Source organism: Falco biarmicus, chromosome 4, assembly GCF_023638135.1.
Source record: "Falco biarmicus isolate bFalBia1 chromosome 4, bFalBia1.pri, whole genome shotgun sequence".
In the NCBI taxonomy this organism is placed as follows: Eukaryota; Metazoa; Chordata; class Aves; order Falconiformes; family Falconidae; genus Falco; species Falco biarmicus.
Genome location: NC_079291.1, coordinates 96,636,438 through 96,664,185, shown reverse-complemented (window position 1 = coordinate 96,664,185; position 27,748 = coordinate 96,636,438). Strand labels below are relative to the sequence as shown.

The following is a 27,748-nucleotide window of genomic DNA, read 5'->3' as shown; positions in this document are numbered from 1 at the left end:
CACCCAGCCGTTAGGAAGATGGACAGCATGGGTCTTCTCCTGTTGTGCTTCTTACTGTTTCTCAGGGTTTCTTTTTGATTTTACTGCCATGTTAATTCTCTCAAAATCCTATGATAATCACCCTTAATCCAGCTGCCGGGATCCCAGCATTTGTTACCTTGTCATTTACTCTACAGAAAGGTGTGAAGCTGCTTTATCCCACCGGAATCGCAGACAGATGAGTTTCTAATTGCAGAACCATTCCCAGGTTCCTTGTTTCTACTTGCAAACCAGTTTCCACGTGGGAGACGAGAAAGCCTTTGCACAAACCCTTTCACATGGTCAGCACATTTTACTGGCTCTCCTGAGAGCTCACAAAACCACTGACCACCAGGTTCACTGCCCGCCTGCAGGACCAGACAAGAGAGGACAGGTCTGCTCGCCGGTGGCTCCTGGTTTTTTTTTTGGGTTGTTTTTTTTTTTTTTTGAGGTTTCAAGAAATTCAAGTCGGTAAATCTCTAATCCCATCAGAGGGCTCCTGTGAATCACCACCTCCCACCCACAGTCTGATGCTCTGCCCTACAGCTCCAACAGCCGGCGCACAGGCTGAAGGGAAGGCATCTACAGCTTAAGAGAAAGCCCAGCTCCAAAGCAGGCACCACAGAAACATGTGCCCAGGGTGGTATCTCTACCCTCAAGACCCCATCATCCTCTTTAAGAGATAACAAGTTTATCGTAGAATCTTTTAGCTTGGAAAAGATCTTGAAGATCATCAAGCCCAACCTTTAACCCAGCACTGCCAAGCCCACCACTAACCCATGTCCCTGAGCACCACCACATCTACGTGTTTTTTTAAACACCCCCAGGGATGGTGATTCCACCAGCTCCCTGGGCAGCCTGTTGCAGTGCTTGACAGCCCTTTTGGTGAAGAAATCTTTCCTAATGTCCAATCTAAACCTCCCCTGGTGCAACTTGGGGCCATTCCCTTTTGTCCTTTCACTTGTTACTTGAGAGAAGAGACTGACCCCCACCTTGCTACACCCCCCTTTCAGGCAGCTGTAGGGAGCGATCAGGTCCCCCCCCCCCCGAGCCCCCTTCTCTCCAGGCTGAACCCCCGCAGCCTTGTGCTCCAGACCCTTCACCAGCATAAATCCAAAACACAAAAGTCGACAGCAGCATCCCTCCCTTCCACTGCTACCGGCATCTTCTCGAGGAGTGCTGCAAGCATCCTGAGGAGCCTCACTGTGCTGGAGCCAGGACTACACCCACTTCGCCTGCAATGGGGAGATACACTGACACCATGATTATCTGAGCACTGGTGCCACCACGTAGGTCAGGTTAAAGTGTGACCCCTGGGGGGTCCTAGAACAGGTGCTGCAGCAGAGCACAAGGTCTGGGGTCTCCTGGTGGTGAATCGCCCCTGTGTCCCCTCCCCAGGTTCCTCACCCACCTTAGCTCCCAGCGCTCTCCTCATCCTTATGCCGAGGAGCCACAAGCTCCTTAGGGATCAGGACTGGGGATGTGCCTTTTCTCCCGGCTCCAAGCGATGAAACAAACTGGCTGAGCATTTGGGCAGAGGGCTAAGCCAGTGCTCATGCCAACGTGTGCCAGATGCCATGGCAACTGGTGTGCTAAGCTAATTATGTCCAACCACAACGCTTAATAACGAGGCATCACTTTGCCTCATTGGAAAGCCTTTGCCTGGCTCTGTCCCTGCTCCCCATGCTGCCTGCGAGGGGAAGGGACCGCTCCAGCCATCGCTCTGCAGGGCCCTTCCCACCCCTTCCTTCCAGAAAAAAGGGCTTTTTTGGTAACAGGTGCCCCACCAAGGTGACAGAGCCTGGAAAACTCTCCACTGCTCTTCAAGGAAACACTTCATGCCATGAAAAAAATAGAGATGGGTGAGCTGGAGGGGCCATGCTATGCCTTGCATCCAGCGTAGCCCCTTTCCCCTCCCCACCTTGTGCTCTGGGCAGCTCAGCAAAGCATCCCGGACTCAGTGCTGGCTCCCACCCACTGGTATTCCACGCGGGACCCTCCTCGACTGGCCGGCCAGCACCGTTGCTGTGGGTCTCTGTGTGTGGTCCCTGTTTAAGCACCATCTGTCTCAAGTTTAGCACAACGCTGCAGCCCCACCAATTAAAACAGGCTGACGGAGTTAAATCCTGAATAAATGCAAAATTAAGTAAATGATCAGTAGTCAAGATACACATCTCGGGGATGGGTCTGATGGCATGTGGGAACTGGAAGGGCCAGGGCACCACTGGCAGCAAGGGCAACCACCCCAAACCAACCCCAGGTAGAGCCAGTCCCCTTCTTGGCCCTTAGGCTGGTGACAGTGACATCAGGACATCGCTCACTGCCTGTCTTTAATGCAGACTTAGCTGTTCATTGACCGCTGCATTGCACCTCGCTACACCAGCACCACTGCAGGGAGAAAGCAGCAGAACATTACAGGGGAAAATGCAATTTACTCCCCAAGTTAGGGGAAAAGCACTGTCAAAATGCAAATCCCTGTTTATTCAAGAGTAGAACAAGCTGAAAGGCTGAAATGCCAGACTGAAAGGGCATCCCCCCTGCACGTTCTCCTCCCTTCACTGCTCACCAACAAGAAAGCCAGCAGCAACACAAGGCAATTTAAAAATAACAGAACCATGCATGGGCACACCATGGAAGCGCAGCCCTGGCTTTCACCGTGTTAGCAGAAGTGGCCAGAGAGATACAACCTGAAACAATGCCCTCAAAATGTACATAGGGAGTGGGACCATCTGCACCGGGTTGGGAGTTGACCTTCCTAGCATTCATCACCACACTTGTGTTACCACTTGATGTGGTTTCCAGGAACCCTGAATAAAATCCGATGTGCAGCTGACCTCGATTATTCACTCCTGCTTAAAAAAAAAACCCAAAAACCAGAAACAACAGTTTCATCCATGGGTCTGTGAAGTCTTGAACAGAAAAGTAAGAAGTTATTTAAAATGATCTGAGGGTGGCTCAGACTTCCAGAGCCAGAGATGAACAGAACACGTAAAACAGTGGTCGCAAAGCACTGGGCACCAGGCTGACCTGCCAGCGCCCACCTCACCCAAGTCCTGCAGATCGTCATCTGAAAAATATCAACTGCCACATGCTAAAAAGTCTGCAGAAAAGCACACTGCAGCCTGCACACTGGAGAGCCCCAAGGCTGCGAGCTGCCTGGCTAACTCTGCGCCCTCAACCTACCGCGTGCAGGTGTCAAGAAAACTCTGGTATGCTGTGGGGTGCCTAGGCACGCAAGGATGCACGGATACACGCGGGCACACAATAGTAAATATTGCACAAACATGCTAAAGCATGGATTTCCCATATAGGTCAAGTCCCTGAGCCACTCAGAGCTTGGAAACTTGTTAGCAATAACAGAAGCGATCTCCACGAGGAACAAGCAGTGGTGAAACAGCATCGGGAAGCAACAAACTTGCCAAAGTACCATGGGACTTATTCCCAGCCTAACTGAAGCAAGCAGATGAACCCGATGGTCTTTACTCAAGTGAGGCTCCTCCAGCAGCCAACAAGATGTTCTCCTGCTGCAGAGTGGGGATGGTCGGGAACACTGACAGAGCCCATCTCATGCCCGCAGGCATTACAGCACATTGGGACCACTGGAGTGGGCAGAGGAGGAACTGGATCTGGACTGGGGTTTGTTGGGAGTGTATGGAAAGCAAATTAGCCCTTGCTTTTCTTGTCTTGTCATCATCCCTCCACCATCCACTGCCAGGCCCTGGCACATGAATCTCCTGTGGTCCCCGCCATCCGTGCCACAAGGCTGTGTGCGTGTGGATGGGAATATTTTCCTTGGCTGTCTCCACCAGTACAAGCTCTGGATGCCATGCCAACCCATGAAGAAAAAAGCCTAAAGCACCCAGCCTGCCTGGCATCTTCCCCATTCCAGTCCTGGGCCACGTTATACCAGAGAACGGGGTTGGATGCTCCCAGCTGCATGTGACAGCCTGTTTTGTGCACCAAGCCCTGCAGGTCCTGCCTGCTCTGCTAGCGCCACATCTATCAGATATTTCAGGAGATGCAGGAGCTCTACAGATGCTCTCAGGGGAGCAGACCTGCACCTCACTCCCAGTGCACTGGCTGCCTGGCTCACCCCATGGTCCATCCACCCCACGGGCAGGACAGGACGCACAGCCTTGCCGTGGCACTTCCCACCAAAGATGTACCACTGGCTCCGGTGGGAACGGGACCACATCCTAATTCAGGGGACGCAGGTGAAAGCTGCTCAGTGGAGATGGTTTAGATAAACATCATATAAAATAGCTGAATCCCAATTCCTGCACAGAAAGGTATCTGCTTGTATTACCACCCACATACCATTTTATTAAGACATAATCTCAAAGAAGAATTGTTACCATTGCTGAAGTTTATTTTAACATATGGCTAACTGAGCCTAAAAAAACCATGTAAAATACATTGTAATGTGCTATACTTGCTTAATGGTTTTTATAATTTTTTTTAATGCCCAATATATATTTATTCATTCCAAGCATTGGCGGGGGGAGGGCACGTATGTTAAAAAAATTTATCAGTCACATGGTGACCGATAAATGAAAAAAGTACTGTGGTTCCTTTGTATTAGTCCAAAACCACTAGCGCTGGTTTAATTTTCAATAGGCAAAAGGTAATTTCTGGTTTCATAAATTCTGTTCAAGAGGTCGTAATTCTTACCTGGTCACAGCTGTCAGACATTGATACGCTATACCATGGTGATGGGTTTTTAAAATGAGATATGGATGTCTTGTAAAAATCCTGAGGTATTTAAAAAGCAGAAAAAACTCTTTCAGTCCAGGAAAAGCCGAGCTGAAGCCCTGGCTGAGGTTAGCTGCTTTTGCTACAGTTCAACAAGGTACTTAAACACATGCCTAATATTAAGCACAGAAGTAGGCTCCGCTGCCTTTGATAAACCATCCGTGTACGCAACCTTAAGCACACGATTTGCCACAATCACAGACATTAAGACATCATTAACCGGAAACCATTTGCAGAACGAGCATCCCTGGGGTCTCCAGCTCCCTCATCCCATTCCCACGCATGCAAGGTACCGGCACCCATCCCACTTCTGCAAATGGGAATGCCGTTTGACTCCCCGCTTCCAAATTATTCCCCCAGGCCTTTAGAGGAGTGTCGGATGGTGCTGATCACCCCCACAGAAGCAAAGTGCAGTAACACATCAGACCGACCACCCTTGGGCTGGCGCGGATAGACCGGCATTGCCACACGGAAGCAGCACCCCTGCCCCAGCTGTCCAGAGCAGCTCGCCCCAGCAGAGGAGCATCCTGAGGAGGGACCAGTGTCTCCCACCCAGCCAGGGCGTGCCTGCACCTTGGTAGGGTGCAGCCCATGGGGGGAGACCACAGAGCAGCCCAGGCTTCCGCTGCTGAGCCAGCTGGGCTGCTGTGGCCCTCCACAGCTTGGCTTCTCATCCGTACAATACCAACCCACCCAAGGGTGGCAATCATAGATTTTACTTTAGATTGAAAAAGACCCTTAAGATCATCAAGCCCAACCATAAACCCGACACAACGAGTCTTGCTCCTTCCATGAAGCCACACAACAAGAATGTGCCAGCCATTCCCAGGTGGAAGATGAGCTCCCAACTCATGAGCAACCATACCCAGGGCTGGAAAAAACTGTTGTCACAAGCATGGATGGAGTTATACCAACACCCCGCTTCAACAGTCCGCGCTTTTCACGCTTGGAGGGACAGGGCCCTAAATGTATTTATCCTCATGTGAAAGCCCAGTCTGCAGAATTTAATTGGATATATTCTAAAATATCAGCTTTGTTTCTCCACCAATAAACCAGAAAGCCACTCTCTCACATGTTTATTTGAAATAGGGATTTAGCAAGTATTAAATGCTCTCCTCTTAGCTATGGTTCCAGGCCAGGATTTAAATATCCGTGTTACAAGACGAATTTGAGTTTTAAACCACAGTAAGCACATTCTAAAAATGGAATAAAATAATCAATTCCATGTGCAAATCTCTGCCCTCCTGGTAACCCTCCTGACCCAAATACAAGCCATGCTCTGACCCAGGCGGATGGTCCCCTCGCTGCCTGCTTAAAGAAAAAGAAGCCAGAAAGCCAAGACAGGAAACGCTCCCCAATTTTTGCACTTTTCAGCTGATTTCCCTCAAAGGACAGAGTGATGGGGAGGATGAACTCTGAGAACACTTGCAAAGGCCACTTAGCACACACGCAGCATTCTTTATCTGGTATTTACATATTGACTCGCATCCTGTTTTGATGCAAACCGTAATGCTACTTCACCGCTGCCTGCAAAATGAGTGAATTCCAGCAGATCTGGCAAAACACTTAAGCCACCGCTTAACTTCCAGCCCAGCAGCTGCTCAATGGGGCCATTCACGGGCCCCGCACAGACTGCACTCCTTCCCACACCGAGTGGTGCTGAGCTCTTTTCCTGGCTGCAATCCGGAGTTCCCGGCAGGAGATGTTTTCACCTCTGCCCTCTGGCTTTATCTCCTCTCTTCATGCTGTGCGTAATGCAACAGAGAAGAAAAAAAAAAAAAAAAAAAAAAAAAGGGGGAAATCATACAGACTGCAATGACTTTGATTTGTTTCCAGTGTTGGCCTGAAGGCAGCCGTGGTTCGGTACAAGTAATGGGCAGCAAAGGATGGCACTGCTGATCCCAGCCTGGCTCACCATTACACACATGGTAGTACTAGTATTTTGTATATTCCTGGGACACCACTCATACCGAGATTAACCTTATGTCAGGTAAGGGGTTATCATTTTATGGTATTTTTTTTTTAATTTCTATTTTTTTAAGAGAAAAAGAATTCTAGCTTTTTACATGCAGCGAATCAAACTCCTTATAATTAGGGCTGCTGGTTTCCACGGTAACAACAATCCAACTCTGTTTTATGTGAAATAAAAAAAAAGAAAAAAAGAATAGTTCCACTCCAGCTGTTGGTGTGGTCTGGGCACTGCAAGCCAGCAAAGGGATGGTGCTGCAGACATGGGAAGCTTGGCAGCGCTTGGGGCAGATGCGCTCTGCTCCCGGTGCCACTGCGCCAAAGGAGGGATGCACATCGGAACACTCCATCTAGCCAAAATCATGGGCATGGGCAGAGGTAGACATGGATTTCTCTACCCTTCCCGCTGGCATCCATGTCCCCTTGCACCAGGACACCACCACCGCTGCTTTCTGTGCAAGAGCAGCATTGCCCACACCCTTCCCCAAGGGTTACAGCCTCCTCTGTGATGACTTCACCTCTAATAATAACTTCCAGGGCCCCGTGGACTCCAGAGGAAAATAAACTCAAGTTATTTTTTCCTTTTACAGTGCTCTTATTTTAAGAATTTGATGTGGGTGTAAAAGAAAAAAGACACACCTATCATAGCTGGAATAAAGCACTGTGGGTATGATGTGACTCTGGCAAGCATGAAAGTGAATCACACGAGTATCTGCGCCGACTTTTTAAAGCAGTAATTTGCCTGGGCCAGGCTTCCGTAACAGATGTTGCCGTTTATATATGTAATTTTGTGTTGCTTTTTCAAATATATGAGAAAAAAAAAAAAAGCCACCCCAGCAATATAATAATCCTCATCGGCACGCCAGCACTGCTCTGCACATACACGCCTGTAATACAGAAGATGAACACATGCGAAAAATAAAATGCACAACGAATGCCAGCTGGTGCGGAGAGGCAGGCGCTCAGCAGCATCACTGCCTGCGGGCAGCTGCCCATCTGCCGGGGATGCAGGTCCCCACAGCCCCAGCATCACTGCGGACCTCAGTCTGGGGAAAAGAAGGAAGATTTTACCAGAAGTGGGTGATAATCAACCGTACAGATATGATCTCAGCATCACACCGCTTGCAGTCTACCATGAACTCCAGGAAAGCTACGTGCAACAGGAAATAGATGTCAGCATCGACTTTCTCCATCAGCTTGTGGCAGATAACGACGACGTCGCCCAAGCCTGATTTGATTTCACAAATCAATACTGAGTGCTTAAGGCAGCAGTTGGCTGGAAAAGGCTTTGTGCACGGATTTCCATGGGGGGAAAAAAGGGGGATTTTCTGTTATAATTTCAACACTGATATTTTGAACAAACAAGCCCCTTTTCTTTTGTTCTCCTTTCTTGGAGATGTTGCAGCACGCACACGGGACATGAGGCTCAAGGCAGCATCTCCTGCAGAGCAGTTACATCCCCCCACGGACCCAGGGTCCTCCCCAAGAGGAACAGAAAAAGAACAGAAATAAAGCTCTTTACAAAAAGCCACCACTTTTGAACCAAGACCTGGGCACCTGGAAAGCTGAGTTGACCAAAAGTCCCCACATCGCTTCTATAAAATGTGGACCTGGTTATCTTCTGGGTGGCTTCTCTCTCTCCTCCTGCTTCTGGCAACCCAGTGCCAAAGCCTGCCTAGATAGCAGCTCAAGGGACATGGAGCTGAGAGGTTGGCCCCTCACCCACAGCTAGACTGTGCACCCCACGTAAGCTTGAGGGAGCTCCTGGCCTCCATCTGTCCCCAAAGTTTGGGAGAACATTTCCAATCAAGGTGCCATGGACTCATGCAGCCCTCGTTATGTCATGCTCCAGTGCCAGATGTCAGCCCAGAGCTGTTCATGCAGTCAAAAAGCCTGGTTATCCTCGAACCATCCCTGCTAACAGCAAGTCTCTTAAAAAAAAATAAAAACGATTATTTGTACAACTTTGGGCAGGCGGTTGTTCACTTCTGCTGAAGAATGCCTGTGATTTTTAAATGCTTTCCAAGAAAAACCTTTTCATTCACTTTACCTGCAACCAAAAAGCTTTTTTCTTTATCAATTAGAAATCTTGATTACAGATAAACTGATGAGAGAACCCATTTGCCTATAGTAAATCTGCTACCGCTACTATACTATAAGCCAAAAGGGAAACAGGTATGACTTGCCTGAGCTTCCACATGCTGCTTTGAGAAGAAACGTGGCCATCAGTGTGGCCCCAGTGCTGGCACGGACCTGTGAGCAGCCTGGGACGGTCCTTCCCTCTCACCTTCCCCACTGGCAGGCTGAGGATGGTGTGACCTCGCCAAAGGAAGCTAACCGGCTTCAAAGCAACCCAGGCGAGGTGGTCCATGCAGGGGCACCCAGCCGTGGCAAGTGATGCTGCAGGTGCCAAAAGTTCATGAGGCCTCAAAGGGAGAACAGACAGCTTGCAGGACAGAAAGGCACCCCAGGACACCAAATACCTAGAAATCATGCTTGGCACAGAAACCCGAGCTGGAAATCCTTTGGCTGTGGGAGAGCACTGGAGAGATGTTCATGCTGTTCTCTTCCTAGCGTTGCCACAAACCCTCCCGTTTACCTGACTCATCACCTCCTCCTCTCCACTCTCAGGTTGTGCTCAGCTTTGTGTTCCATGAACCAGAGCATCTCATAAACCACCAAATTCCACTAAAAAACCAGACAAGCAGACAGTAAAGAATAGAAACACTACATTTGAGGAGTCATCCCTTTTGCTTCCAGACACTTGTTAGACCTGTTTTTCCCCCCCAAGCTTTAGCAGGTTACAAGCACCAAGGAAGTTTTACCAAGAAGTTTTTCAACCAAGCCCAACATTAAATAAAGCTCAAATTCACGGGACGCTCTACATAAACCCAGCAGGGACATAATGTGGCACGAGGCACTTGCAAAATCCACTTTGGAAACCCACAGAGGTGCTTACAAAGATATCTACCCCAATCGAAGTGATTTATATTTTTCACGAGTGAGCAATTCGCTTACTAGGAAAGAGACAAATTTAATTTTTAATTTGATCTCCATCAAAACAATATTTTCTCGTTGCTATGACAGCTGAAAGGAAAACCTCTTACCTCGGCGACAGCCAGCGAACGGCATTGCCGTACGTCCCCCAGCAGCAGCCGCTCGGGGAGGGAGCGCCGCCATGTGCATCATTTTTGGCTCTCCGTGTCTTTGATTTGATGGGGATTTTTAAAAGGACACACTGAAGCCAAGGACTAGAAAGCCTCTTTGGAGAGGCTGTGGGGAAACAGCTACAAAACACGGGAGCCTCGTCATGCCTGTGGGACCACGGACCCACCAAAGCCCTGTGGATTCTTCCAGGGACCCCCTGGGTTTCCCATCCAGCTCCAGGGACCAGCTGCCTTGCACCATAACCCAAGCTGCACCTCCAATCCAAGATGCACAGTGCTGGGAGGGGAAAAAGAAGACATCTGCTGACCATCAGTAGATATGGCAAGAGTCCAACAACAATAACAGAAAGGGCTTAAATACATAACCGTTTCTTTTCCTTACACTCCTCCATGGCTACCAGCCTCACAGTACTGAAGAAGTGCCCCGATGAATAAATATCTTCTTTCCCTTAGCAACAGTTAGCAACAGAGTCAAGGCTGGTTGTTTTTTTTTTTTCTCCTTGCTCAAAAGAAACACATCTCAATCTAACACAGACGATTTAAACGGCAATAAATATAGGACGTGGGTGTAATCAAAAATCGCTGAAACGCAAATCACACTTTTTAGCCTGGGTTATTTTAAAGCACAAGCAGAGCTGCCAATGATCTGTAGAAAGAGTGTGGAGAGGGCATGAGGGGAAAGGAAAAATGCAGCAAGATTTTAGGGGAGGACAGAAAGATACTGTCCATCCCTCCTGAGCAAAGCCCAGGCCAGGAACAGCGATGACACTCTGACGTTTGCCTTCAGCCTTTAGCACAATTTGAGTTTCTGCAGCAGATTTCTCTTGTCTACAAACTGCAAGGGTCGCATATAGTCAAAAATCTGTTAAATGCATAACCCCGGCACACAGCAAACATATTCTTTTCACGGCTCTATTCCTTTAACAGTTCATTTAAGACGTCTGCCTTGCATTTTTCCATTTGGTGTTGGGAAAATGTTTTCTTTCACCTGGCGTAGAGCCCAATTCAACAGAAAAAGAAAGCCCTCCCCGTTTCCATGGGGCCCTGCAGTATAAGACACAGGACTAATTTTACCCTTAACTGGGCACCTTTTGGCTCTGTCACCAGGTATTTCAGCTCCTTCCCTTTTGCCCAGGTTCTTTTCTTCCCCTTGGCACTTAGAGGATGAGTTAATCTTTTGCTGGTTCCTTGCTGCTACTGGCAAGGGCAATCCCCTACCACCACCACCACTTCTGCTCCTCCAAGCATTGTCACCCACCACCACCACCCCTGCTGCCTGTGCAAGCACCCCACCCACAGCCCACCCCATCCCACCTCTCCAAGCCTTGGTCCCAAAGAAAGCAAGCCTCTGCTGCCACCATCCCAGCAAAGCGCCGTGAGATGCGGATCTAGCTGGGTTTTCGGTAAAACACACTCACTGCTCTTTCTCCACCAAGAACAATATTCCCGATTTCCCTACAAATCACAATGCCTTAAACAACAGGAATCACAGCTAGACCACAGAACGCAGCCTGGTTTCTACCCAAAACCAAACCAAAGCCAAATATCGCTAATTGCAAAACAAACCCATGGTGTGGTCCTGCTGATAACGCATTGCTAGAGGGTAGCTGGAGGGCCCAGCAGTCCCATGGGGAAAACCTGCTCTTCGGGATGCCTGGCTCCTGCGGATACAGGGCGGGGGCTGGGGTGGGGGGGAGATGGTGATAGAGCCAGGCAGCCCCAACACACCCAGATTTTATTTCTCTAGAGACCCAGAGAGATAACAGCATTTTGTTCCTGCTGTCTGAGGTTTTCAGGATAAAAGATTGTTTCTTTTTTTTTAATTGAAGCTGAGGCCGACAGAAGGCAGCTCTGCAGCCCAGAAAGCCCAGCTCCCCGGCTGACGCTGCACAACGCCACATCCCCTTCTCCACCCTGTTCTAACCTAATAATGGAAACCTATCAGGTGCTTTCCCCTAAATAGCTACGGACTTCAGGGAAGAAGTCCTCTCCTTGGTGATGCACCAATGGCTCATTCCCATCTCATCCACCATCAGGACAGGACATGCACTGCAACGCACATCGCAAGGCCACGCTGTATGGATTTGCAGCTAAAATGACTCAGTAGAATTATGTCAGCTGTGCCACCTGAGAATTGGGCTGCTTCATGTTTATCTACAATATGTAGATATTTAAATCCCTAAGCCTGAAGTAAAATAATTTAGAAGCTCCAGCTATAAAAGATCTGCTCCCAAATCCTCATCGCTTTTCAATCCTAGTCTCAAACACATTATATTCTTTTGCATTTAATGTGCCCTTAAGGTGGGGATTAGGTAGGCATTTGATTGTGTCTTTTATGTTTATAGCAATTCATTTCCAAACCTTTACAAACTTTAATTAAATGCTACATTTTTACTGCCTCGTCCTGAATTGAGATAGAGCGGCAGAGAAAAATCTGTCCTCAAACAGAATTTACATTTCTAAAGCACCTTTTTCTGCGCGAGCACCTCGAGGCTACTGCATAAAATCATCCTGAGCTGCCTTAAGATGTATCAGTGCAGACATCAAAGCAGCTCTAATACCGAGCCTCACACAGACCCGCAGACAGCTGAGATCACTACGTTCACAAGCAAGAAATAAAACAGTTCCTGCCAAAACCAACCACTGATCCCCTCAAAAGGTGGCCACGGGGAAAACGAGACCAGCAGCCAAACCCCAGCAGTAAAACCCAACCTTCACCTTGGAGAAAGCTCGCAGGAAGGCCTGGTAGCCAAAAGCATGGTGGTTGGCACAGCGCTCCATCCAGCCCCACAGCCTGTTTTTATGAGCATCCCTATGCATGAGAGGAGGCACTGTTGCATTCCCGTGAAGCCGGAGGGGAGCTGAGCAACCCCAGCGAGGAGGAGAGCTCAGCACAAGCAGCTCCCCAGAGTTGGGAATGACCAACCCATCCCTAAAGGTACTTGACTGTAAAGACTTCCAGCGATTGGGAAATGTAATGCCATTTCTCTAAAATCTGGACCCTCCTGTTAGCACTGGTTGCAATCGGAGTCATCCCATCCCTGGCGCAGCAAAAGGCCACGCAGTGGTGTGCATCGTCTCTGCAGTCATTTTGCAGAGGGGGGAACAGTCCAAAATTTGTCCCTGTTTGGTATTTAGGAGCTGAGAGATTGGATTTGAAGCCAAACTTTAACTGCAGGTTGGAAATTGGGAAATTACCCCATTTTAAAGCCTGGATGCAGCAGAAACTATCTTCAAGAACTGTCAGATCAAAAAGACACAGATCTCATAAGATTAGCTGAGCTCTGCAGCTTTGCCCTTTTTGAGCCAAGATAGAAGAATGATATCAAATTTTTATCAACTGAGAAAGTCAGGCCTAGCTTGAACTCCACCCCATCTCTGCAGCCCATCAGAACAAATTCAAACTGCACAAGGAGAATACTGAAAAGATTTATTTAAAAATCTCACAGGTCAGGTAGCATCAAGGTTGAAGCTGCAGATGTTCCTGTGTACAGGCATACAAAACACTGAACTGGTAGCAAGATCCCCATTTTCTGATTTCTTGCAACTGCCTGCCTTTCCCTTCAATGGTACGAAGGGGTTCAGCATCCAAGGATGCTGTGCCTTGTTTGCTGCCTGCCCATCCCATGGGCTTCGGGGTAGCACGGGGAGAGGTGATCTCTGCAGCTACAGACAGTGCATGAAATCCACCTGGGCTGGCAGGCACCCCAGCTCCCCGTGCCACAGCCCACTTCAAGCTCTTTAAACAGCTTGGGGGGTGGGATTTAAATCATTGATCAGCCTTCTGCTTGCCCTCTGTGCTGGGCTGAAATTTCACTCGTTGGGTTACCATGGTTAGAAATGCTGCGTGTGCACGCACTGTCCCGCCGCTGCGAACTCATCCATCACCCACATCCAAACGGCTTAACCTCCTGGATCACACAAAGGCGTTTCCCAGTGAGAACCACCGTCAGGCCAAATTTCATCCTTCTAGCTGCAGTTGTTGCCATTGAAGAGCATCAAGAAGATGTAAAACTATATTTTACCTTGCCTAAAATGCCCTGCAAAGGCCAGACAGTTTTTATTCAAAGGCTGTCATCACAGGTCTGGCACTGAGGATCACTGTCCAGGTCCCTGGGAAATTCACGGCACGTCTCCCAGCGCATTCCCCAGGGCCAGGATTTCATCCCAGACTTGGAAGAGCTCAGGCCAAACAGAAAGTTTACATAGTTCCTGCATGCGCTCGAAGCGAGCAGCTGGAGCAGAAAGCCAGCGTTTCACAGCGCTAGCAGCCCTGCAAAATTTTACAAGACACAACCCTCACGTTAGAGGATCCATTTCTTTCTTCATAAAATATATTGGGCCTTTCCACAAACTCCTTTTATTGGTCCGTTTGGCTACTCGCTCCTTTTATGAACTACTCAAGTTCCCGGATCATCTGGAAAAGCCCAGGAAGACGGCCGACCTGGACCACAGTGCCGTGCTAGCCATCGGTAACATCCCTGCTGCCACGGCTGGGGCACGGGGCGCGACCGCACGGAAGAGAAAAGCCAGCAGACAGGGCAGCTGGATTTCATCACCTTCAAGGAAGCATGCAGCATCTTTTTAACTTGTTTTTTCTTACTGCCTACAAAGTTCCGGAGACACAAAGCTGACAGAAATACCCCAAGCCCAGGTGCCTTTTGCCTCAGTGCCAAATCCACTTGGCAGCAAATAAGCAGTTAAGACCGGGAATTTTTTTTACCAGCCTCCTACATCTCTTCCATGGGGGTCCTTTAATGGATACAGTTAAGGAGCAATCTTGCACGGAGGTCCACATGCTAACATAACAACATATTTTAACTGTGTATTTAAGTAGTTTCATTTCTATTGACATTGGCTAAGGTGAGCCTTAAGGCTCACCCGTCTCTCACACAAGGCTGGGCTGCCTATGAACGCAGCCTTTCGAGCTACGTGTTGCCAAATCTCCTTTAACGACAGCAAGCCTGCAAAACATCTCATAACCGTCATGTCCCAAGGAGATGGGGGCCTGAAGCACTTGGTGTGTGCTAAGTTCAGTGCTTTGTGGCACGGTCAGTGCTGAAAAAAGACCAGTGAAGCCTTACAAGAGAGGAAAAGCCAAGCAGCACAAGCAGAAGCGTGCCTGGCTCCGCACGTCTGCTCCAGCCCAAAAACCTGGAGCTGGTGGGGCAGGACTGGGGTCCTGCAGTTCAGGCTGTGGTGCTGCGTCTTGCTTTTGCTCCCAATTCCAGAGCTGCAAGAGTTCATTCCCAGTAGCGTTCTCCCAGTATCTCCCAGCCCACCATCCCAGGCAGGAGCATCTAACTGGTGGTGGCAGCACCAGGCTGCTCTCACAGCTCCAAAACACGCAATGCAGGAATCGCTGTAACAGGACAAAACAGCCCTTTCCCAGAGCCCGGCTCCAGGGACACTTCAAGAAAAGCAATTATCCAGGCACATCAATATAACAGCATTTTTATCCTAGTGAGAAGGTGCTTTACAGCACACAGGCCAGCTTGTACCCTTGAAATTACTCACGTATTTCACATCTTAGCTGTACCAGGCTCTTGTGAAATAACTAGGCAAGGGCAAACGCTGCTTGCGACAATCCCATGGCGAGGCTGTTTTAAGCCCTATAACAAGGAGCTCTGCTGCCCTCCCAAATAGCAGGGGCTACTGAAAAAAAACCCTTATTATTGTAATCTTGGATTACTCCCTACCACCCAAATCCATTTCATCTTAATTAGTGCCCATTATTACAAAGCCCCTCCAACATTTCCGTATTTCTCTGATCATTAAGAGTCCACAGCTACTCAGTAGCAAAATCCACCCAGATGTGTATTTTGCATAAACTGGTTATCTTGAACCACGTGCCCTCTCACTCTCGTTACGGGCCCCATATTTTATACAACAGTGTTGCAGGAGCACTGCTTTGAGAGATTTAGATTAAACCCAATCCAAGCAGCTTGCTGGGGGAGACAGAAGAAATCCCAATTCCTCTTGAGTTAATGACTAAAATCTGAAAATTCAGCATGGCATCATACAGTTTCACCAGAAAACACATCATCCCAAAGCACAGCACAAAATCAAGCTGCTCTGAATATTTTAACAGTGCCACAGCAAAGCCAAAAGCCGAGCACGGACTTGGCGTTGCAGTTCTTTATTCTTTCTTAAAAGAAACAAAAGGCGTGCTGAGAGTTCAATGAGAAACACGTCTTAGTAGTGTCTGTGCAATTAGTTACGGGGGGTAAAAAAAAAAAAAAAAAGTCCATTTCTGTTGGAAAAAACCTTATTACACAAGGCGAGGCCACAGTCTCCATGAGTGGCCCTGGACAATTAAGCACTCTGTACTTGCAGGATGGGGTCCCTCACTAGCAAGCCGGCATTTCATCTTCCATTTAATGATGCTCCAGCCAGCATCCATTCCTGCCGCCTCACCCCATGGCCAGGGCTGCTTCCTGCTTCAGCCACCAAACTCACCATTTTTTAAGTTTTCTGAAAGAGCTGATAACGCCTAAGGTGAGGATAAGAATCATCTCAAGGACTTTCACAAAAACCCTCTGTGCAGCCAGGAATAAGACCACAGCACTGTGAAGTCCAGCCCCAAACCCCCCAGCCCCACGTGTGCTGCTGCTTTTCTAGAATGAAGGATTCATAATCCCACATACTCCAATATTATTCGTCTTTCAAGACCTTTCCTTGACTTGGGGTAGTTCCCAACATCGTAAGATGTCTCCAGACTCCGTGTCTTTGCAAGGAGGAGGAAGATTGCAACCCTTCACTAGCTGGGGCCTCTTCATTTTCCCCTCTCAGCATGCTTCAATCCCCTCTGAAGCTTAACGTAACACCAGGCTGAGCATTAATCAACACAACATGCGCTTCATCCAACTTCAGCAACCACTACGAACATTTAAGTTTTATATTATGTGCTGGGATTATTTTTATATATATGCCACCCCATGTCTTTATATATACACGCTCACACACATATATAAGCAAACACACACATAGAGAATTTCATTTCTGCAAAATATAATTTAAGCAGAGTGATGTGTTTTGTTTTTTTCACCCTTCAGGCAGCCAGGAGCAGCAGCCTCCCAGAGCAGCGATGCCGAGTGCCCTCTGCTGTACATGGACACAAATGCTTCTTTGTTTAAAAAGGTTTATTATTTATTTATTTTTTTAATACTTGTAACTTTACCTTGGACAAAATACTTACTAAAATCACGTTTGATCATTTTGAGAGCAACATGCAACACTAATGCCACCGGGTTTCTCCTGTCAGACTGAAAAATTCATGTCTCCTATAGGTTGCATCGGCAGAAAGTAAATAGTCTGGGCTGGAACTGCACAGAGTATGGTGTTAAAATGTTTTATTTATACAATTGAAAACAGCAAAGGGAAACCAGAACAAACAATATAGCTTTATTATTCAGGCATTTATCAGATAGCCTTCATACTTCAGCAAATCACACATCTACTAGGTGTACAAGCTGAAACTATCACATGGCAACATGAAATCATTTTTCTTTTGTAAAGCGGCATTGTCCCTGCTACTGGAAGGAAAGATACTATTAAAACGTATTCAAATATATGTATTTGAAACTGCTACAACTTGTAATAAATTATGCACTTGATATTAAAAACCCAAGCTACGCCTCACAAAGCTGACTTAAGAATATTAACTTTTATAGTCTTTTCATGTTCCAGCTCTTCTCAAATCTGACATTTAAAGGGGCTGCCTTTACAGCATCTGGCCTTTAAGGCATCAAATGCAGATTTAACACAGCACGGGCACATCTCCATGAGGAGCGTTGCCATTTGGCAGGTGAGCAGAGGAAGGGAATCAGCCTTGTCTCTGCCCCAATTGCCACTTCTTCAAACGTGGCGTCATCTTAAGCAAAAGCCTGACTCCGTAGAGTTGTGGGGTTTGCAAACACAAGGATTAAATCATCTGCAAAGAGCCAGGGCAGGTTATAAGCCCAGCAGCATCTCTGCCAAGGGGGCCACCTCCACCCAAGGCAGATGGGTCCAAGACCAATTGGGTCTTCCCTCACGGAGCAAAGCCTGCCACAACAAGCACCCAACGGCTGGGGGAGGACAGAGCAGCGCCACATGGCACTCAGACATCAAAATCCCAGCTATTGGCATCACAATGTATTTTCTCCCCCCTCCACTTCGCGCTCCCGCAGAAGGAGACATCTTTTTTTAACCTGTCTCTGTGCAACACCTCAGCTCCACAAGCGGGACCCATCTGCTCCACAAAGTGAGGTGGGTGCACCTCCACACTGCCCTCGGAGGGCGGGAGGGGGTCGCTGGGGTCCCAGCACCCATGGGTGCAGCCTCCAGCGATGCCCAGGCCCCCGGGTGCTTCCACGCAGCCACCCCATCCCCGTCGGCGGATGAGCTGGCTGTCGACCAGCACAGCCACACCGGCACAACTGGTTCCCCATCCCTTCCCCGACTCACTGCAAACCCTCTCCATTTCCAACATTTGTATTCCCTTCACGGCTTCGATTTCCTAAGAGGCAGCAATACCCAGGAAAAACAACCCTCCTCTTAGGCCCTCCTGTAACATGTCCGCATGAAGCTGATCAAAAATATTCCAGTTCAATTTTTTTAAATGCAATCCTTTACCCGCATTTCTCCCAACAAAATGTTGGTATATTTTAGTAACTTTTCATCTTGCTCTTCTCAGGGATACTTGTCCTAGATTCCCTGTCTTGGTTGAAGGCCAAGCATCACTAGCTGAGCCAGAGGGAATATAAAAGCATCTTTCTAAGACGCTATAGAAAGGAAGAAGAATTGGACCCTGGGAGCCAATTCACTTTCATGCCTTGGGTATTTAAGGATCAAACACGCTTTTGTGAGCTGACACAAGGTAAAAAGGTGTCTTTGAGACTTTAGGGTGCCTAAAGAAGCCTCTGAAAGCATCTTTTTACCAACTAGAGTACAAGAGAAAACCAGGAGCAGCAATGCATCCTGGAGTGTGGCTGCTGAGCCCCTGGGGACAGGCGTGGAGGGGACAGCCAGGCTCACCAGCCATTCCTGGTGGCACCACAAGTGAGGAGCAGTTGCAACCCCTGTGCTGCTTGCAAAGCAAACAGCTGAAGGCAAGGAAACAAGAACCACCCAAGACATGCTGGGGAGGTTTCCTATGGTTACTGCTGCCATGGAAATATTTTTTTGTTGGCTTGATCTAAATAATATCTGGCTCCTTGGCTGCAGTATGCTTCCTGCAAGGATGGGCTGGATCCTTAGACCTGCACCCTGCTACTGGGGTGCAACTGCATCGAGCACTGGCCACCTCTGAGCCGGCCCAGGAACATCTCAAACCCAAGCTGCTCAGGGCTTTGCTCTTGGCTCCCCGGGGACCCGTGTCTTCGTTTCAAGGAGAAGAGGAGGAGGAAAGAAAGTGTGTGTGTGGGGAAGACATCTTTTACTAATTGCTCCCAGCTGTGGCCAAGCAGCTCCCATCTCGGCTGCCAGAAGCTGCAGCCGGCGGGGAGAGCACTGGGATGAGCGGTCCCACTCTCGAGGGGCTCCAGAGCAAGAGAAATCCCTCGCAGGGAGAAGAACTCTTCTCCATCCATCCATCCACAGGCTCTGCGTAGGGATTTCAATAATTATATTTATATACTCCCCTTATCAGCAAGAGCAGCCATTATGTCTTTTATCACCACGGCGGCAGCATCTGCACAAGGGCAATTGATAGGGGATGAAGTATTTGCTGCGATGGCTGAGTACAAAGTGCCTCCCCCTCCATGGTAAGAATAATAATTGTAATACTTAGCTCTCAAAGTGTTAAGCTCCAGCATCAGGACCCTGCAGAGAGCAAAGAACCACAGAGGGGAAGAAAAGAAACAGCCCCTCCAGCAGCAGAGAGGAGCACCCTGAATTTTATATACGCCTCTCGGCCCCAGCATCAATGAACCTGAGCAAGGCTGTGGCCAGCAGCCACCTCAGGGCTGCACGGACGCATGCCCGGAGCCTGCGAGGACACGACAGCCCATGAGAAAAAGGTTCTTTACAGCCATACTCAAGAGGCTTAACCCTGAAATTAGTTTTCCTCGCATCAGACAATTCTGCTAATGTTACAAATTCCTCCAACATTAGATAGTGACCACAGAGATACTGCATGCGCAGGGAAGAGCCCCCAGCCCAGCTTTTCCCCACTGCGGCTGGGAGATTATTCATCAGAGAAAAAAAGCAAATACCCAAATGAGCATCACAAATTGCAAAACCATCTGCCAAAGGTCTCAGCTGATACTAGCGGCCATCCTTAAGCCTGGTGATAGACTTACAAGCCAGACAATGAAAATGCAATTGATTATTTGTAGAGTGACTCACTGGTGTAATAAGGATGGATTACTGGGCGGGGAGAAGAATGTCTTTAAAAAAAAAAAAAAAGACTGCAGATTGATTTCTTAAAGACAAACAGAAAGGGAACAATCCCCCCAAAAAAACTCTTGAAAGCACTGAACAGCCCTCTACAATGGAGAGCAACAAAGAGGAGGACAGCGCTCGTCGGGGCGCCCGAATAGCTGCACCCCGGCCCCCTCCAGCCAAGGATCTCTGGTACCAGCCTTTATCCATCCAGTTCGGCTTTCTTTCCAAATTGGTGGCCAGGAGCTTTTTCTTTCACGCCGCACTGCACTCGTGACAAAGGCCTGTTGCAAACCCTCTACTAAAGGAGTAGGAGTTTTCCCTCCCTGCCGAACACGTGCCGCACGCCCCGGACAGGCGATCACAGCCGCACGCAGCACCGCCGGGGCTCTGCGCTCTCTGGTGGGACACATCCCACTGGGACAGCGGGCTCTGCGCACTCCTCTGGAGCCAGCAAAGAGGACAGAGAGGGCTGAGGCCATGGTAGGGCAGTAAAACTCAGAAAGTGGATGGGGATGCCAAGGGCAGGGATGACAGCCCAGCTTTGCATGCCATGGGACCGATGCAACCCACCACCTCCCACCTCCTCCCTCTCCTCAGCTCAGCAGAGGCTTCAATAACCGATTTAACCCATTACCCTGGGTTTCGGGGGGTATGCACAGGGAGCTCAGGACCTTATGCACCCAGCAGCACAGAGCTGTTAAATCGGTTTGCCACATCCCACTAAATCAAAATCACACCCTATGCAGCAACCAAATCCATAACCGCATCCTCCAGCACCGACGGGCTGCTTGAAGGAGATCCCCGCTGCAAGCCAACCCACCCTGCTTCTGAGTTTTGCAGGTCTGTCTCAGGCAATGCCACCCCGAAAGGCTCTGTGAGGGACCCCTGCTTTGTCAGTGTCCACCAGCACAGCCCAGTGGCAAAAGTACTGGGAAAGCACTTGCCAGCCACTGTTCTGCCTTCACGACAGCAAGCCCCACTCGTTCACAACAGGCAGATAACACATCGCTCTTTGCACGCTAAGGAGCAGCTATAGTCACTTTTCCAAAGGTGCAAAAAAACCCCACCAACAACTTTTAAAAAGATTTGTTTGGTCTAGGAGTAACTATCAGGTAAAGTCAGCAATTGGTGTTTGTCCGCCGCGCTCCCTCCATCATCAGTGTCATTCACTATCACTCCAGGAACAGAATAACCCCCCCAAAAAACCCACAACACGTCATTAGTGACTTTAACCCCATTCACAAAACTAGAATTGCACAAGGCTGCTTTAAAACAGACAGAAAATATACCCGGCACTTTCTCTAGGAGAAATTCTGCTTTTTTGGCTTTTGCCGGCAGCTCAGCTGCGCTGGAGCAGGGCTGAGCCGGCTGCAGAGCAACTCCAGTTAAAGCAGCTGCAGACTAGGGCTCTGTGTTCAGCTGAAATTTAATCAAGAAGCATCTCAAACTCCTTTGAGTTCTTGCAATACAATCCTGAGTGGCTTGTAAAGGACTTCAAACAGGCTCCCCAGGCTTGCCCGGAAACAAATACATACCTCACCTGCTCTTTTGTACATCACAATCAAAAAATTAAAGAATTTATTTTAGGCTTTTTGCCAGGGACAACACCGCCTCCGATACTGTAATGCTCTGTTACAGCGGATAGTGTGTCCCTCAGCCAACACAAACAGGACACCTTATCAGTCTTGGCTGGTTTAAGTGTTGTTTCAGCAGCAGGGCATGAAGACGCGGAAGGGACAGGCCAAAAAACTGGTTGCAACTGTGTGCTTGACATTTATGAACAGATAAATTGTCCCAGGGCGGGAGGGAGCTCATCCCCACACTCCAACCCACCCAAAGCCCCACCCCGATGGCCCGGCTGCCCTTTGCAGAGATGCTGTGGGAAGGGTGGCAGCAGCACGAGCCACCACTAGTTACCCTGCTCTCTACCTACTGCCACAGGGGTTGAAAACTCAAAGAAAAAGCAGACCCTGATTTTTCAGACACTTACACAAGTGCCTAATCTCACAGGTGTGAGTAAATAGGACAGCTGAGGTCATTTATGCCAAGCAAAGTGGATGCTCCAGCATTCTCCGGCACTGAGCTGCAGCATGCAGAGCAGCCACTCGTACCACATCACCCTGGGCACAGAGGCCGAAGGACAATGACTCTGTCAATAAGTAACCTGGCAGGGAACAACTTCTCCTTCCTGAACTGCTCATGACAAAACAGAAAAAGCAAACCAAAACCAAACCCCCCCAAAATACCCCAAACCCAAACCACTAAAAAAAAAAAAAAAGCTAAGAATACCAAACCTTTTGTGAAAGGCTTACAATCAGCAGAATAAAAACACTTTGGATTTTTTTTTCATCCCCTCCACCAGGATGACAGCATCCTTGGGACACAGGTGACTCCTACCCACCCCTGGGAACAGCAGCCTGCTTGGCCCCTCTGCAGTGCCTCAGGAACACCGGCATGGACCGCACCGACGGAGTTTTGCCTATTTCAGCAGGTTCCCCACTGCAAAATGAAAAATTTGCTGAAACCCACCGGGCCTGGTACAGTTCACTGTGGCAGCAATACAGACATAAGCCCGTTCAAGATAACGTATTGCTATTCTCACATCTCCAAAGCCTTTCAAATAAACATGCAAGGAAGTGTGGAATATCTGAATCCTAAAGGAGAGAGGCGCACAAAGTGTGTTATTCATGAAAGGGAAAAAGCTGGGAGCGTGTGTGTGAAAGATACATAACCTACGAAAAATGCTGAAAACATATGGAAGCAATAATCTGTACTTTTTTTTTTTTTTTAAAGTAGAAACAAATGCTTCAGAATTTGGTGTTATTCATTCACATGCTGCGTTACAAATATTATTGTTTCTGCTCTTTGGATGAAGCACCAGGCATCAACCTGGAGACTCAAATGTGCCCCGGGATGCGTATGCAAGCCTGCTGGGATGTCCTTCCCGCGGGCAGGGCTAGCACCAGGCAAACACAGGTTGAGGCTGCAAACACACAGAGTTTCTCATTGCTCACCACACACAAGCAGACGATGTCCATCGCGCCGGGCACTGGACAAACACACAAAGCAAACAAACACCCACTGCCACTAGCAACTCCCTGCCTACAGTCAACAAGGCAGAGACAGGAGTTGCAAAGTGACCTACCCACCATCACCCAGCAACATCAAACACCTCTGGGCTTCTGGTCATCCATCTCATTTACCAGGCCACCATCCCCAGACACACATCTCTTTTTCCTTGTCCATCAGCTGAGCCTCGTCCATAGGTTTTTGTGACCTAGTGGTCAATCACAACCCTTTGGGCTGATCTTGTATCATCTGGGATCTCCAAGTGGTCTCTCCTGGGAAGTTTGTCCTTGCAGGTGCTCTCAGACCCAACCAAGGCCAGATGAGATCAGACTTCTGTGGGACTTACTGCAGTAGACTATAGCGAGATGCTGAGCTATGGAAACAAATAAATGTTTGAAACAACTGTATGCACCAAAACTTCACTTGTTAATATCTAGTAATATTCGATATTAAGTCCACAGTCACATAAATTTTCCTTGGAAGGTAAGGGCCAGGCACCGTGGGCTGTACAAACACACACCACTGATATTAAGACCATGGCATGTGACAGCAACGCATGAAGAGAAGCAGATCTCTTCCCCACCAAAATGTGATTTTGAGGGACAAAGATTACGCAGTATATGCAAGAAAAAAGGAGACTCCAAGAAAAGAGGTGAAACAATCTCACACAAACTAAAACCCCAATAAGCCAGTCTTCATCTTTATGTCATGTTTGTTACTGTTATTTAAATGCTTCTGCAAACCAGGAGAATAACTATGGCAACAAAGACTTCTCCAAAGATTTTCAGACAGTATTTTAAAAATTATCTTATCTGCCACAGCATCTGAATGCCTTCCCTCTGAAATCAGCCGCATGCCACTGCCTCTGCAGGCTTTGCAAACCAGGTGGTACATCCTCCCTCCTCAAACCAGAGCGCAAACACCACCTCGGGATTTAGGTGTCCTGCATCTCCAGTTTTAGCTGGTGTTTTTCGAGGAGAAGGCAGAAAGCAGGGGACAGCAAGTTCTGTTGAATTGCAAGAGTATCATTTTTTGCAAGGCTTTCTCAAGAAGCCAACAAACAGTGCCTCTGTGTGCTAAACACATGCCAATCTTCCAACACGAAGGATCTGCTATTTTAAATACAGTACTAAAGCTGTAATTTTACTTCACCCAGAGTAAATCCAAAATTAGTTCTTCACAGTAGGCTTAACAGCAGCAAAAGCCACTCACTCCCTTCCTGGAGCTGCCAACCATTTGTCACCTTTAAGGTTTGCATATTCACACTAATTGCACCAGGACTAGGTTATAAATTCCCTTCCCTCCTCTCAGACCACCTCCCTCGAAGGCTTTTCTCTGCAAGACATTATGCAAAAGACACTCCTAATGGCTATTCAGTCACCAAACTCCAGTGACAGCTTTATTTAATGCCAAAGCTTGTTAACAAGCTGAATGGCACACAGTCTAACGTAATGCAGATCTGATTAGAAAACAGCAACTGGGCTCCTAAGGAGTTGCGAGATTTTTATTGAATTTGATTTCACTTTTTCCACACAAAGCCACCTTTCAAGTATCGACCTGTATTAATGAGGATTTGGTTATGTACACCCAGTTTCCATCCTCCAGACTGCAGCCCACACAGATGAATTTTTCAGTCCTTACGTACTTTACTGACAACCTACCATAAAAGCAAGCGACCTGATTAGAGGAACGAGTCATTTTGCTGTTCAGGCCACGAGAAATTTGATAGCCACATCCTCGCAGACATCACTGCCGAGGTGATGGGATTCAACCTTTGCAGACAAACCACTTTATTTCTCCTCTTTGGGGCTAAATGATTTAAACCCAAAACCTGAATTTCTGCCTTACAAGAGGCAGAGGTCTGTGGCACACAGGAGGTCTGAGAGCTTTGGGGGGTAAGACACAGGCAGCGGGCTCTGGTTTAACCGTGCCTGTAACACCGGGTGTTTTCACCTCCCTGCTTCCACCACAATAGTCTTAAATATACCAACACCTTTACAGGGTAATTCACCCACTACCTTGAATTTGAGATTATAATTTCACAGCAAATTTAAGATGATTCAAAAAACAAGCTTTAAACCCAGGGACGTCTTTTTATTATTTAGCAATCCCCTCCCATCTTCTTTTTGCACATCACCTACAGTAGACAGACCAGCTTTATTCTGAAAAGAAAACAGTTCTGCAGCATACAATTTATTTTTGAGTGGCTTCCCTGTCTCTAGAAGTATGCATGTGCTTCCAGGAATGATAAATTCAGCCAACACTCAAAGCTATCTCCCCATCTGAGAAAAGTGGCTTTTAAGGGAATGCACGGGCACAGAAATCTTTGGCGTCTAACGAAGCAATTTGCCTGCTTGATGGAGTAGCCGCACAGATCACACCTAAAATCACAGGTAACTAGAAAATACGTGGTCCTGCATAATTACATATACGAAAATGCCTGTATCAGCAGTACTTTCAGTGCCTGTAAGCTCATAAATTCTTTTCCTTCTCCCCAAAGCATATCACCAGTTCCCATCTTCGACGCAAAAAAAGTCACATTTACATTTATCAGCAAAACTCTGCGAAAGGATTCTAAAAAGGCTTTCAAATCTCCAGTGGTTAATTGATCTGGGTTTGGATCCTTAATCTGTGGATCTCCTTGCAAACCCTTGTTCTCCTCCAATCTCATTCTGCACATTCAGGTGCCAGTGAGCATCCTCAGCAGCAGCTGGCTACACCACCTCACACACAGAGGACACAGGCTCCTCAGCACGTGTACAACCTACAGAACTACTATTAATAATTTGCCCACTTACATGACCCTGGCATTAATAGATCACTGGCTAATAAAAAATGAATGCACTTCCTCTCTGTTGTGTTCTGGCAAATAGGTTGCCTTTATTTGTTTTAATTGCCTAATCACTCTTATATCATGGCAATTAAACGTGAGTGTGTGTAGGAGAGCTCTCAGCTCCTACTGCTCCCACCTGGTGTAAGGTCTAACTTGGCATCGCCTGCACACTCATTGGGATGCAAACCTGGGGCACATCAGCTGCAATGACTCTGGGTGCTGACCCCCACTCATACCCGAAGGAACCCCCATCCCCCTCCTGCCCTGGGGGAGGTGACCCCTATCCTTTCCAAGAAAAGGCTGCTGGAATAATCAACACTGTTCTAGCCCAAATCCTTGCCTGTGTCCAGGGTCTCTCAAGAAGAAAAGGAGCCTCCTGCTCCACCTCCTCCTGCACATGGGGTTTTGCAGGATTTGTGCAAGAGGCACAGCATGCCAGTGCTGAGGGCACAACCTGAAGCGAGCCGCAGCACCGCTCTACTGACATTCCCCAAGCAGCTGGGTGTCTCTTCTGTTGGGCCATTTGGCCTTCGATGGGATGTTATCAAAATCACTCAATTCTTCACGAGCCACTGGAGAGTTGCACCCTCTGACATAATGAAACACAAACCACAGCACCTCATAAGTCCTTGGAACAGAGGAGAAATAGTTTTGGTGACCATGACTTTTCTTCTCATTGTACATGTGAAAGCTGTCCTTGACACTTTTAAGCATTATCAATTGGTTCTGCAAGAACACAAGGAAACCTGGGACAGCTCACAGAAGTTTTTATAAGCCCTGAAAAGAAGACAACTCAGAAGTGACCTTATCAATCTATTAACGTGGCAGATTCAGATCATTGGGAGGGTGTCAGGAGACCACAGCTCCTGCAGCCTAGGAGGAAAGGACACCTTCACCTTCCGAAGGTCTGAAGTGGGACATGGTGCACTTGGATGTGCCACCAGCACGTGTGGAAGGCCAGGCTGGAGGACCAAGGCCAGACTGGAGGACCATGGCCAGCCCCACCTGCTGCTGCACATCCCTCAAGGCAGACGGCAGCCCATGGACCTCCACCCCATTGCACCTTGGAGCAAACGCCACTGGGAACAATGATTTGCAAGGCTGAAGCTTAAAATACAACTCGACGGGAATAAATCAGTGCCCCTTCCTGCTCTGACCCTATGCTTTAATCTGCTGAGACACAGCTCTGAGAAGTAGGGCAGGAGCTGGGAGGAGTGCCGAGCATGGCAGATGCTGGAGAAAAGGGTATACCCTATAAAATAAGGTTAAAAGGTCGCCAAGGGCTCCCTGGCCTATTAAGTGCGCACCAGCTCCCAGAGCCCACAGCACAGATTTAGTACGGCCAAGTCCCAGATCACCCATGAGCAAGAACTTGTTTCTAGGCTGCGTAACGCCAGGAGGGGGGAAGGGGCTGGTCCAGCACGAGGCCAGGGCTCGCTCTGCCTCGTAGGCACCAGCACCGTCAGCGTTGTAAAGAGACGCAACAGAAATAGCCAAAAATACTTGTTAATTTTTACACATGCCTCACCCATTTTAATAGCTAAATCTCTGCCTGGCATCACTGAAAGGGGAT

At 48.2% G+C, this 27,748-nt stretch overlaps 1 protein-coding gene across 1 annotated transcript in view; it reads right to left on the bottom strand.

Moving 5' to 3' along the window:
• The window catches only part of PRICKLE2 (prickle planar cell polarity protein 2), a 109,034-nt gene that overhangs the window by 80,273 nt on the left and 1,013 nt on the right, over positions 1-27,748 (bottom strand). The gene's annotated exons all lie outside the window — the stretch shown is intronic.